This window comes from Melanerpes formicivorus, unplaced genomic scaffold (assembly GCF_026170545.1).
Source record: "Melanerpes formicivorus ecotype bairdi unplaced genomic scaffold, bMelFor1.0.p_v2 SCAF_100, whole genome shotgun sequence".
Lineage (NCBI taxonomy): Eukaryota > Metazoa > Chordata > Aves > Piciformes > Picidae > Melanerpes > Melanerpes formicivorus.
In genome coordinates, this window is record NW_027142452.1 from 1,860,204 (window position 1) to 1,874,519 (window position 14,316).

At 49.1% G+C, this 14,316-nt stretch overlaps 1 protein-coding gene across 7 annotated transcripts in view; it reads right to left on the minus strand.

Moving 5' to 3' along the window:
* The window catches only part of TANC2 (tetratricopeptide repeat, ankyrin repeat and coiled-coil containing 2), a 296,571-nt gene that overhangs the window by 249,827 nt on the left and 32,428 nt on the right, over positions 1-14,316 (minus strand). For 6 of the 7 annotated variants that reach the window (XM_068166407.1, XM_068166408.1, XM_068166403.1 and 3 more), the window contains exon 2: positions 1,572-1,634. The exons of the other annotated variant lie outside the window; for it this stretch is intronic. The gene's annotated coding sequence lies outside the window, so the exon portion shown is untranslated. The remainder of the gene's footprint in view (positions 1-1,571; positions 1,635-14,316) is intronic. 7 annotated transcript variants of the gene reach the window in all.

Below are 14,316 nucleotides of genomic sequence, written 5' to 3' on the forward strand. Positions count from 1 at the left end.
CACCACTGACAGCCAGCTTATGATTCACTCTGAATCCAGCTGACCTTCCCATTCTCAACCAGCAGCAATTCAGCTAGGATAAGCTTGCTGATCACACAATACTAACCCATTACTTTGCAACCCTCTTGGTCAAGGTTTGAATTTATTACACTGGGGGGGGTGAAAAACTAAGCAGTTCTCCAACCATACTTCAAATGTTATGATTTAACACCAGAAACTCCAAAGAGCTGCTTCAAATGAGGCCAGAAACACCGAAGGAAAGCAATCACTCACTAGAAGACAGACAAAAGTCAGAACCAGTTCTCTCCAGAACAGGAAGATGTGGTGACCTTGAAATCAGGGAACTTTAATTTTGAACAGAGCTTCATCACTTTGCATAACCTGGTTTCTAATTCTAGGTTAGTGATGGAGACTCAATTCATGAGGGACACATGCTCTCCATATACAATGACAGTTACACTGCCTCAGAGAAATGCTAAGCAGGGAGAAGGTAGGAATGCCATCACCTCACCTTATCATGTATCAGTCAGGGTTGGAAGGGACCACAAGGATCAGCCAGTTCCAGCCCCCCTGCCATGGGCAGGGACACCCCACACTAGATCAGCCTGGACAGAGCCTCATCCAGCCTGGCCTTAAACACCTCCAGGGCTGGGGCCTCAACCACCTCCCTGGACAACCCATTCCAGGGCTTCACCACTCTCCTGGGGAAGAACTTCCTCCTCACCTCCAGCCTGAATCTCCCCACCTCCAGCTTCATTCCATTCCCCCTAGTCCTATCACTCCCTGAGATCCTGAGCAGTCCCTCCCCAGCCTTCTTGTAGCCCCCTTCAGATCCTGGAAGGCCACCTTCAGAAGCTCAGAGTCAATGCTTTTAGTGTTGTCTGTGCTGCCCACAACAGTTAAAATTACTGCCTTGGTTTAAATTATTATTAGCTGCTGAGTGGCTCCAGAGGAGGTCACAAGGATGATCAGAGGGCTGGAGAACCCCACAGGAGAGCTGGGGAGGGACTTTTCACAAGGGACTCTAGTGACAGGACAAGAGGGGATGGATTGAAGCTTGAAGAGGGGGGAGTGAGACTGGAGATTAGGGAGAAATTCTTTCCAGTGAGGGTGGGGAGACACTGGAACAGCTTGCCCCAGGAGGTTGTGGATGCTCCCTCCCTGGAGGCGTTCAAGGCCAGGCTGGATGAGGCAGCCTGGTCTAGTGGGAGGTGTCCCTGCTCATAGCAGGGGGTTAGAATTAGATGGTGTTCAGGAGACTTGATAGGGTGCTTGGTTGCCTGGGATTGCCTGGGCCCAGGTGCATTGACCATCTGTTTTCCTGTTGATCACCTCCAATAGGAAAAGACAGAGGATGGTCAAATGGGTGAAAGCTCTTCCACCTTTTGCTCTAAGAACAGAAACTACCAGGTTAAAAACTGATACAGAAAGACAGTGCCCATACCCTGTGTGGTGATCAAAGATTAACAAAGCAGCAACAGAGAACAACTTCCATTCTATTTAAGCAATTGACTATGACAAAACTTGGAATTGTGACAGAGGGGGAAAATAAGAATAGTAAATACTCCTACCTTGATATCTTCAGACAAGTTAAAGCTCTAGTAAAAAGTGTTTTCCTCCATTCACTGCAAGTCCTGAAAGACAGAAGAAACAACAGAATGTAGTGGGATCTTCTCAGCACACTGCTGTGCTCTGTGCTGTCCAGCTGCCTGCCCAGAACTGTAATAAACTCATCTCAGGAAGAGGCTCACAATGTTTTCCACAGCTATCAGACAGCCCCTACTCTTCAGCAGCACAAATAAATTAGTGTTCATCATTTTCAATCACAGAGTCACAGAATGTGAGGGGGTGGAATAGAATAGAAAGGAATAAACCAGGTTGGAAGGGACCTTTGAGATCATTGGGTCCAACCTCTCATCCAACACTATCTGATGAACTAAACCATGGCACCAAGCACCCCATCCAGTCTCTTCCTAAACACCTCCAGGGATGGTGACGCCACCACCTCCCTGGCAGCACATTCCTATGGCCAATAACTCTTTCTATGAAGAGCTTCTTCCTAACATCCAGCCTAAACCTCCCCTGAGAGATGGATTCCAACCCTTGTGCCAAAGCAGGGTCACTTCCCTCTTCCTTCTCATCACTTTTCAGCTGGGCAAAGAAGAAAAGCAGCTAACACTTTCCTTTGACACATATAGGCCATGATTTAAAAGGCAGTATGTCACTTCCAAGTATTTGCCTTCAACCTGGCAAGCTCTCCTGCTACAACCCTGCAGCCTCCCCCCGTGTTGCTTTAAAACCCAATCCCTGCATAAACACAACTCCCATGAAGGGATTCCACAACTAAATCAAGAGTTGAGCTCTCAGCCCTTTGCTCTGTCATCACATACTCCTAACAAGTTGATCAACCAAGAGCCAGGAGAAAGCTCTTCTGCTACTTACTGAAACAGAGCAGAGCCCGTTTTAGAACCAGCACACTGCTGCCTGTGCTGATCACAGAGTGCCAGGCTTTAGCAGTCCCTGTGGCTACAAACCTCATTTGAGACACAGCAAGTAGAAGGCAATACAGACACATCCCATTTGTCATCAAACAAACCAACCAACCAAAAAAAATCCAAGTCAGTTGAGATCACCTCAAATTGGGGACTGCAAAGCAAAGCAGAACATTCCACCAGTTCAGGAGGGTTTCCTTTCATTCTACTGCAAGAGGAGACTGAAAAGTAATTGATAGCTTTAAACTCCTAATTCACACTGCTTTCCAGAACCTGAACAGAAACTGCTCAGACAGTCTTAGATGAATAATTTTGTATATCAAACTGTAAGACATTCCATAAATTCATGAAGAGATCCTGTCTTCCTTCTCAGGGCTGCCAATTACCTTCCTGCTTTCAGTTTTTCCACTTCTGTGGGGGGATAAAAAAACCAAACAACTAAAACTGAGAAGCTGCTAACCAGCACACAATGCTTACCAGGGCCAGCCAAGCATGGACAGCATGCAAATGCAGCTCCAATCTCACCACACTGCAAGGGATGCTTGTTCTGGCATGCAGGAAGGGGCTGCTGAGCTGATGTCTCCCTGACCTTCTGCTCAGGCACAGCTGAAGCCTTGACTCTGCACCACAGGCTGCTGTACATCACTCTGCAAGATGACATCCCTGCTTCCAGCTCTCTTGCTGGGCTCTGCAAGCTTCTGCTTGCACACTGAATTATGCAGCTGCCCAAGCATTTCCATTCCATGGCAACTACATTATTGCAAAGACCCTGCTCAAAAACCTCTGAAGGAGTCTCAAACCACACACATAAGGCCACCCTTATGGACCTTCTATTAGCTGAGCCCACATGGAAACCAAATCCAAACATGTTCAGATCAACAAAGATTTTTCATTAGGCATTACTTCACCAAAAATAAAACTATATTCCTTAGGTCCTAAGGAAAGAGAAGAAAGAATTTAAGACCTTGATTTGGCATTCTCCACAGTTCTTTCAACTGGTCAAAACCAAGGCACTTGCGAACGCCTCCAGCACCTGGCTGAGGACAGAGAATTGATTTCTTGCCAATGTTACAATTTTTGGAGCACTGAAAACATGCAGGAAGGTTTGGAATAGAACCAAATAGGGACCTCTGGAGATCACCTAGTTCAAACCCCCCCCCCCAGTCAATGCAGGGTCACCTGGGGCACTGCAGCCAAGTGGGCTCCGAATGCCTCCATCGCCCCTCCAGGCAGTCCGCTCCAGGGCCCTGGCCCCCTCACAGCAAAGAGGTTTCTCCTCATGTTTAAGTGAAACCTCCTGTGTTCTGTTTGTACCCACTGCCCCTCACCCTATCACAGGGTAAAAGAGACTGGCCTCTTCTTCTTGCCCCTGCCCTTTAGCTCTTGCCAAGCACTAAGAAAATCCCCTCTCAGGCTGCTCTTCTCCAGGCTAAACAGCCCCAGGGCTCTCAGCCTTCCCTCATCAGACAGATGTTCCAGTCCCTCACAGCCTCCACTGGACACTCTCTAGTAGTTCCCTGTCCTTCTTGAACTGGAGAAGCCACAACTGGACACAATACTTCTGATGTGGTCTCACCAGGGCAGAGCAGAGGGGCAGGAGGACCTCCCTCAACCTGCTGAATAACCCAAGATGCCTCCTTTTAAAGGTGGTGGAGTCACCATCACTGGAGGTGTTCAGGAGGAGACTTGATAGGGTGCTTGGTGCCATGGGTTAGTTGGTTGGGTGGTGTTGGATGATAGGTTGGACATGATGATCTTGGAAGGTCTCCTCCAACATGGTTTGTTCTATTCTACTCTGTTCTATTTGCTGCCATCTCTCTTCACACAACACCCTGCAAAGCAAGGAGGGGAACGTGGCTTGTGCAGAGTGAGCTGGGGGTGAGTGCTGAGGACCATCACTTGCTCAGTAACTTTCCATCTGCATTCAGAGAGCACATCTCATGAATCTGCCCTGCACTGAGCCTCTCCACAGCAGAGCTTTCATCTGCTGGCATTATTGCATTAGAAGTCTTCCTGTGAATGCAGCAGATATTAGGGGGCTGTCAATAAAAACTGAATGTCATTAAAGTGCCTTTATTCCTTAAATGCCTTTAACCCTCTAATTATATTTGTAAATCCCACCATTTAACTGCAGGAAGGTTACACATCCTGACATGTTGTATCACAACAAAGAGATTTCCAAGACTGAAATACAAACAGTTGAGGAATTGAGGGGGGTGGTGGTGAATCAATTCCAGAGTTATTCCATCTTAATTAAAGACATAAATCACAATTATGGAGTGTTTCAATAAGAAGCAACACACAGTCAGGAGTTCTCCAGATATTCAAAGAGTTTGGAGGTTTCAGACCTGTCCTGTGGTATGGCTGCAAGGAATCATCTACTTTTTTTATTCCTACTTCTTTTTGATTACCATCAGGATGGGTTTTCCAAGCCAGTCCTCCTGCATTAGGCAGAGCAAAGAACCACAGAATCACCAAGGTTGGAAGAGACCTCAAAGATCATCGAGTCCAACCTGGCACCACAGACCTCATGACCAGACCATGGCACCAAGTGCCACATCCAATCCCCTCTTGAACACCTCCAGGGATGGGGACTCCACTACCTCCCTGGGCAGCACATTCCAATGGCTAACAACTCTCTCTGGGAAGAACTTTCTCCTCATCTTGAGCCTAAACTTCCCCTGGTGCAGCTTGAGACTGTGTCCTCTTGTTCTGGTGCTGCCTGCCTGGGAGAAGAGACCAACCCCCACCTGGCTACAACCTCCCTTCAGGGAGTTGGAGAGAGCAATGAGGTCTCCCCTGAGCCTCCTCTTCTCCTGGCTAACCAACCCCAACTCCCTCAGCGTCTCCTCATGGGGCTTGTGCTCAAGTCCTCTCACCAGCCTCAAAGGCCACACTCCTTAACTCTTACTCACCTTCACAACCCATACAAGTAACTGACTGTTGTTGGCTCCCTCTGCTCCCCCCAAGCACAAGGTGGGCACACATCGTAGAAGCTTTAGCTTGGAAGGGACCTTCCAAGATCATCCAGTCCAACCCCCTGCAGTGAGCAGGGACATCTGCAACTAGAGCAGGCTGCTCAGAGCCCCAAACCACCTCACCAACGATGGTTCCCAGGATGGGACATCTCCCACCTCTCTGGGCAACCTGGGCCAGGCTCTCACCACTCTCACCATAGAAAGTTTCCTCCTTCTATCCAGTCTGAACCTCCCTCATTTACAGAACCAAACAGCCACAGCACAACTGCCTCACACTCTCCCACCAGCTACAGAGCTCACTCTTCAGAGCCATTCTGCCTTGGGCCATCAGGGAAGAAGCCAATTACTGTCAATGGGGATTTCTGCCCCTAAAAGCCAGCTAATGACTTCCAACTGCCATCCAGGTTTGCTGATCTGAAACATGACCTAGAAATATCCTTAAGGAAAGGCTTTTTGTCAACAGAATCAGGTCATTTATGTCAGGAACACCACAATCTAATAGGAAACACTGAGAACCTCACAAAGGCCTTCTGTGACACAAACCAGCATGAAAACACCCTGACACTGCATCCAACTGTTGACTTCAGAGCCAGGCTGGATGAGGCCTTGAGCAACCTGCTCTAGCAGGAGGTGTCCCTGCCCATGGCAGGGAGCTGGAGCTGGATGATCTTGAAGGTCCCTTCCAACCCAAACCATTCTGTAACTCTGATTGATGCTTTTCTTTTGAACAAATCACCAGCCCAGAGTGTCAATTTAACCAAGTATCTCCTGCCCTCTGTGTACTGCTCCAGTGCATCCATCACATCATTCATCCTCACCCAGCCTAGCAGAAGCAGTCCCCTTCATACAGTTTCTGAGATGTCTCTGCATTTCATAGAATGGCTTAGGTTGGAAGTGACCTTAACATCATCCACTCCAACCTCCCAGCCATGGGCAGGGATACCTCTCAACCAGACTTGGGTTTGGGACCTTTTCAGTGATTCAGGCCATTTCTGAATGAGCACAGCATGGCCAAAGCTGCTCACACTGCAGTGAATTAAAGGACATGATGTCATTTCCACAATCAGAAAACAAAGACATGCTATTACAAAGTCCAAGTTAATGCCATCAAGCCAAGTAAACAACAAGTGAAGGAAGGCAAGAATTAAGGTTTGGCATGCTCAGGCAGTTAAGTAACTCAGGCACCAAGCTGGCAATCTGCAGGCTTGCAGTCCCAAATACCTTGGGTATAGCTATGGGGTTCTGACTTTTCTCTTTGCAGAGAATCCATACAGTGGTTTGGTTGGAAGGGACCATAAAGATCATCTAGTTCTATTCCCTCCTGTCATGGGCAGAGACACCTCTCACCAGCCCAGGCTGCTCAAGGCCTCATCCAGCCTGGCCTTGAACACCTCCAGGGAGGGAGCAGCCACAGCCTGTTCCAGTCCCTCACCACCCTTCCTGTGAAGAATTTCTTCCTAAGCTCCAGTATAAATCTGCCCTCCTCAAGCTCAAACCCATTCCCTCTTGTCCCATAACTGTCAAACCCACCAATTTTATTAATGCTACTGCAGAAGAACTTGTTGAACAACCACCAAACAGCAAGACCATGCACACTCCCCACACCTCTAACAGCCTTCACATCCAGCTTCAAACAACTGCTTACAAAGAGCTTTTCTGCCCTCCTGTTAAAGACAGAAGGATGGCCAGAAGTTAAACTCAGTTTCTGAATATGGACACCCTAGTGCCTAAGTGCACCAAAAGGCATGAAACCCAACTCAGGAAGGGCTTTTATTACCCTAAGAATTACTGAAACTGGTCAGAAGAACACTTTGGAGTACTAGCAATGTTTTTAGCTCACCCTGCTATTGTTCTAACCCAGAAGACCAACACCTACAAAAGGAACAAATCCTCCCAGGCACAACAGCACAAGTTCCAGCTGCAATGTTGTTCTGTCAAGCTAAAAGCCATGACAGAAAGAGGGCTTAAAACCTGCCCTCCACAGCCACTTGACTGCAGCTGGAAAGAGGTGTGCTATGAAATGATAAAGAGCAACATAGCCCATCAACAAAGCCAGTTTGAACTGTTTGGCAGGTGTTTAAACAACTCAAGCCCCATCCCTGGAGGTTTTTAAGGCCAGGCTGGATGTGGCTCTGGGCAACCTGATCTAGTGTGAGGTGTCCCTGCCCATAGCAGGGGTGCTGGGAATAGAATAAACCAAGTTGGAAAAGACCTTCAAGATCGAGTCCAACCTCTCACCCAACACCATCTGATCAACCAAACCATGGCACCAAGCACCCCATCCAGTCTTCTCCTAAACACCTCCAGGGATGGGGACTCCACCACCTCCCTGGGCAGCACATCCCAGTGGCCAATCTCTCTTCCTGTGTAGAGTTTCTTCCTAATGTCCAGCCTAAACCTCCCCTGGCACAGCTTGAGACTGTGTCCTCTTGTTCTGCTGCTGCTTGCCTGGGAGAAGAGACCAACCCCCACCTGGCTACAACCTCCCTGCAGGGAGCTGTAGACATCAATGAGGTCTCCCCTGAGCCTCCTCTTCTCCAGGCTAAGCAACCCCAGCTCCCTCAGCCTCTCCTCCCAGGGCTGTGCTCCAGACCCCTCCCCAGCTTTGTTGCCCTTCTCTGGACACGTTCCAGCAGCTCCACATCTTTCCTAAACTGAGGGGCTGGATGATCCCTGAGGTGCCTTCCAACCCTGACAACTCCATGTGACACCAGGAGGTTTGATTTCATAGCAGCAAGTCTGCAGAGTCTGGTGAGGTATCTCGAGATGCAAACCCACCCATCCTCTCTTTGAAAATATTCAACATCAGCACTGAGCAAGCTCCCAGTTACAGGGCTGAAAGAGACCAGGTTTTGATTCAGCCAGAGCAAACAAAGGCAGCTTTTTCCCTCATCATCTGAGCAAGTGGACCTCGCATCTGAGCAAGTAAAAACCCACAGCAGCTTTGTAAAGTTAATTGAAACTGAAGCCTCCTAAAGCAAACCTAGGCCAGGTCACATGCACCCTGATCTCCACAGTTGCATTCTATTTTCCCAGGGGAATTAACAACTTACTCATACTTTTATCAACAGAACATTAATACACAGACACTAAACACAATGACCATCTGTCTCTGCAAACCATGCACTACACCAATGATCAGAACATGCTGCTCAACCAGTCCTGCTGGAAAGCAAAGCTCCCTGCAATGGTCTCATGAATAGGGATTTCCATCTCTCCAGGAGGTTATTTCTCTAGTTTTGGCTGGCAGTTGCACCAGCTGGTATTCATCTGATAAATGGTAGAAGCTTGGATGGGATTCCAAAATCAGCTCAAGTCACAGCTTCAGTTCTTTACACAGACATGTATGTTGGAAACTAAATGCAGAGCACCAAGAAAGAGGCTTGATTCCAATTCCAGCTCCATTCCTTTCTAAGCAACGTTTGGGGTTTAGTGGTAAGTTATCCAAGGAACAGCAATGTGGCCCTGTGGCCAAGAGGGCCAAAGGTAGCCTGAGGTGCATCAGGAAACATTTGTCCAGCAGGTCTATGGAGGTTCTCCTTCCCCCTCTACTCTGCCCTGGTGAGACCACACCTGCAATACTGTGTCCAGTTTTGGGCTCTCCAACTCAAGAAAGACAGGGACCTGCTGGAGAGAGCCCAGCTGAGAGCTACAAGGATGCTGAAGGGACTGAAACATCTCTGCTATGAAGAGAGACTGAGAGCCCTGGGGCTGTTTAGTCTGGAGGAGAGAAAGCTGAGAGGGGATCTGAGCAATGTGGGTGTCAGGATGAAGATGCCAGGCTCTTTGTGGTGGTGCCCAGTGAAAGGACAAGGAACAACAGGTACAGGCCAGATCCCAGGAGGTTCCACCTCCACATGAGGGGAAGGTTCTTTGGTGTGAGGGTGCCAGAGCCTTGGAGCACAACCCACAACCCAGAGGTTGTGGAGTCTCCTTCTCTGGAGACTCAAAACCCATCTGGATGTGCTCCTGTGTGACTTGCCCTGGGTGATCCTGCTCTGGCAGGGAGGTTGGACTCAACATCCTGAGGTCCCTTCCAACTCCACACATTCTGTGATTCTCTGATGGCTGTATTCTAACAGACCCAAGACCAGAAAATGCCAATATTCCTTTCATTACAGCCATGGAGATATGGCTAACCTAACTCTAGTAGGGACTCATCTGCCAAACAAGTCCCAGGTTTCCATCTTGATAGACTTTGTCTTCTCAACCCCTTAACCTTTCATTAGAAGCGAGATTGAATCTCATGAATCGCCACAGAATGGCTCAGGTTGGAAAGGACCTCAGAGATCATCCACTCCAACCTCCCCACCAAAGGCAGGGACACTTCTCCACTAGACTCAGCTGCCCATCCAACCTGGCCTTGAACACACCCAGGGAGAAGGCATCCACAACCACCCTGAGCAGCCTGTTCCACTCTCACCCTGAGCCATTTCTTCCTGAGACCCAGTTTAAACCAATTCTGCCTCAGCTTCAAACCATTCTCCCTTGTTCTGTTGCTAGACACCCTTATGGCAAGTCCCTCTCCAGCCTTCCAGTAGCTCCCTTCAGTTACTGGAAGCTCCCCCTGGAGCCTTCTCCTCTGCAGGCTGAACAAGCCCAGCTCCTTCAGCCTCCATATGTTATCATATATCATTACTAGAGTGAGAGTTCATGCCACAGGAATGTGCCCCATCGATAAACCAAGAATTTCACAAATAACCCCATGCAACATAACACTTCAGTCCATAATTAGCTCCATCTTGGCTGATTTTCAACACTATTAAGCAAGCATCCATTCTACCATATTCTAAGCTGGCAGCACTCTCCTCACAATCATCACTCCCAGTAACTATGGGAAAGCATCCAGACATCAAGGGAATTATGGAGGGGAAAAAATAAATACAATCAAAAAGGCAGCTAGAAAACTGTTCAGGCTTTAAATTCAGAGTTTTCTGCTCACTCTGTGTGCCTGAAACCCACACACACAGAACCCACCACCCCCACAACAGAACAGCCCCCACAGCAAGCCCCCCTGTGTGTCAAAGGCAGATCACAGAGTGGCTCAGGTCGGAAGGGTCTCCAAAGGTCATCCATCCCAACACCCCTGCAGTCAGCAGGGACATCCCCCACCAGCTCAGAGCCTTGTTGAGCTTCACCTTGAATACCTCCAGGGAGGGGGCCTCAACTCCTTCCACAGGCAACCTGTTCCAAAGTTCCACCACCCTCAGTTGCAGAGCTTGTTCCTAGCACTCAGTCTAAATCTCTAATGCCAAACCATTGTCCCTCACACTATCACTGCAGGCCTCTGGCAACAGTCCCTCTGCAGCCTTCCTACAAGCCCTAGGAGGAGAGGCTGAGGGAGCTGGGGTTGCTTAGCCTGCAGAAGAGGAGGCTCAGGGGAGACCTCATTGCTCTCTCCAACTCCCTGCAGGGAGGTTGTAGCCAGGTGGGGGTTGGTCTCTTCTCCCAGGCAAGCAGCACCAGAACAAGAGGACACAGTCTCAAGCTGTGCCAGGGGAGGTTTAAGCTGGATGTTAGGAAGAAATTCTTCATAGAAAGAGAGATTGGCCACTGGGATGTGCTGCCCAGGGAGGTGGTGGAGTCACCATCACTGGGGGTGTTTAGGAGAAGACTGGTTGGGGTGCTTGGTGCCATGGGTTAGTTGATCAGATGGTGCTGGGTGATAGGTTGGACTCTATGATCTCAGAGGTCTTTTCCAACCTGGTTAATTCTACTCTATTCTTCTTGCAGCCCCCTTCAGGTATTGGAAGGCTGCTCTAAGGTCTCCCCAGAGCCTTCTCTTCTCCAGGCTGAACAACCCCAGCTGTACTCATAGGAGAGGAGCTCCAGCCCCCTGAGCTATCTTAACAACTCAGACTTCTGATTTGATATGAAAATTATCATGAGCTTCCATTTGCTTCCCTGCTTAACAAACCACCAGTTCCAAGCTACTAATGGAGTGTCTCATTTTTTACAGCATCCTAATAATGTTTATCAACACTCACAAACTTATCTCCCAGCACAGTGCTTTGGGGGGCAGGAGCTGCCATTGTTTTGCTGTTACAGTGAGTAGTGCTACAAAGCCCTCAGCTTTCTAATGCCTTCAGACACTAATTATCAGAACATACTTAATGACATTAGCTACAACCTGTTTGTTCACCCTCCCTGCTCTATCTACAGACTGCCATTATTTATTAACCAGCTGGATGGGGTATTGCACTCATAATCCCCATGCCAATGTGGCCATAAAATGATAGGGTATGTTTAGTAGGCACCAAGAAAGATGTTTTCCTCCCAGAGTAATCCGAGGTTAGGAGACTGACAGCAATTCTCTGACATTTCAGGAGATTCACAGAATCAGAGAATGGTTTGCACTGAACCTTAAAGACCATTTAGTTCCAACAACTCCCCCATGAGCAGGGACACCTCCCACCAGCCCAGGTTGCTCAAGGTCCCATCCAACACAGCCTTGAACACTGCCAGGGAAGGGGCATCACAGCCTCCCTGGGCAACCTGCACCATCACCCCCACTAGATAGAATCTTCCTTATCTCCAGTCCCAATCTCCCCTCCTCAAGCTTCAATCCATTCCCTCTTATCCTCTCACTACAAACCCTTGTAAAAACTCCCTCCCCAGCTCTCTTGTAGTCCCCTTCAGGTACTGGAAGGATACTCTAAGGTCTCCCTGGAGCTTTCCTTTCTCCAAACTGAACCACCTCAACTCCCTCAACCTGTTCTTGTAGGTCCTTCTCCATCACAGCAGCAGTCGTGGCTGGTCTGGGTCTGTCTGACCCATCTGAGGGGCTTGGAACACAAGCCCTATGAGGAGGGACAGAGAGCTGGGGCTGCTTAGCCTGGAGAAGAGGAGGCTCAGGGGTGACCTTATTGCTCTCTACAACTACCTGAAGGGAGGTTGTAGCCAGGCAGAGGTTGGTCTCTTCTCCCAGGCAAACAGCACCAGAACTAGAGGACACAGTCTCAAGCTGTGCCAGGGGAGGTTTAGGCTGGAGGTGAGGAAAAAGTTCTACACAGAGAGAGTTGTTAGCCATTGGGATGTGCTGCCCAGGGAGGTAGTGGAGTCCCCATCCCTGGAGGTGTTCAGGAGGAGACTTGATAGGGTGCTTGGTGCCATGGGTTAGTTGATTAGGTGGTGTTGGATGATAGGTTGGACACAATGATCTTGAAGGTCTCTTCCAACCTGGTTTATTCTATTCTATCTGGAGCTGTCATTGAGTAGAGTGCTCCCCATAGGGCCATGAGGGTGCTGTCACCATAATGCATGGACCTGGCTGCACCAACAGAACGGCTGCAAGCTCCTGGGCTGTGAGCAAGTGCCACGGAAGACGACAGTCGGGAAACAGATAACCAGGGGAAATGGCAGCAATAAAAACCTGATGGAGGCAGTTGGGGGCTTGTTTTTTTTAGCAGAGGTATCACAAGCAAGTAGCTTGAATATTTTATTTGAATTCATTCAGGGTTACATTGCCAGAGGACAGAATTATCTACAGCTGAATGAAGCCAAAGTAATCTCCCAGTGACAGCGTTAGGCAGAGGAACGTGTCCCTGTAAAACACCAATTACTCAAAGGTCTGGGAGAGGCACAGCTTTGATCCAAACACTTCTTGTAATCAAACCTATTGAGGCTCAACACAAACAACTTGGGCTTTGGGTTAAAACAAAACAGGAAGGAAAACCAAACACACCTTACAAATGACACAGGAGTTTTCATAGGTTCGTTTGGCAAAGATGGCCAAGATCACCCAGTCCAGTCACCGCCTAACAGCACCACGGCCACTGAATCATGGCCTCAGGCTTCCTGAACCCCTCCAGGGAAGGGGACTCCACAACCTCCCTGGCCAGCCTGTTCCAATCCCTGACTGCTCTTGCAGCAAAGAGATTTTTCCTCATCTCCAACCTAACCCTCCCCTGGCACAATTACAGGCCACTTCCTCTTATTCTACAGCCTGATACTGGGGAAAAGAGCCCAACCCCCATCTCACTGCAACCTCCTTTCAGGGAGCTACAGAGAGCAGCGAGGTCTCCCCACAGTCTCCTTTTCTCCACACCAAACACCCCCAGCTCCTCCTCACCAGCCCTGTTCTCCAGACCTTTCACCAGCTTGATTGCCCTTCTCTGGACACACTCAGCACTTCAATATTGTTAGCCTGGAGAAGAGGAGGCTCAGGGGAGACTTTCTTGCTCTCTACAACTCCCTGCAGGGAGGTTGTAGCCGGGAGGGGGTTGGTCTCTTCTCCCAGGCACCCAGCACCAGAACAAGAGGACGCAGTCTCAAGCTGTGCCAGGGGAGGTTCAGGCTGGAGGTTAGGAAGAAGTTCTTCATACAAAGAGAGATTGGCCCTGGGAATGTGCTGCCCAGGGAGGTGGCGGAGTCACCATCGCTGGGGGTGTTTAGGAAGAGCCTGGATGAGGCACTTGGTGCCATGGTTTAGTTGATCAGATGGTGTTGGGTGATAGGTTGGACTTGATGATCTCAAAGGTCTCTTCCAACCTGGTTAATTCTATTCTATTCCAATGTACTTGCAGTGAGAGGCCCAAACCTGACCCCAGTATTTGAGGTAAAGCCAGACCTAACAGCAGTTTTTCTGTTCTACAAACTCTACAGGCTGCATGCCAGCCATACAGCACTGACAAAGGCACTTCAGTGACAGTGTTTCACTTGACTTTTGCTTCTTCCATAGCTGGGATCTCTTTTGCTAACTATAGAATCAGTCAGGGTTGGAAGGGACCACAAGGATCAGCCAGTTCCAACCCCTCTGCCATGGGCAGGGACACCCCACACTAGATCAGCCTGGCCAGAGCCTCAGCCAGCCTGGGCTTAAACACCTCCAGGGCTGGGGCCCCAAG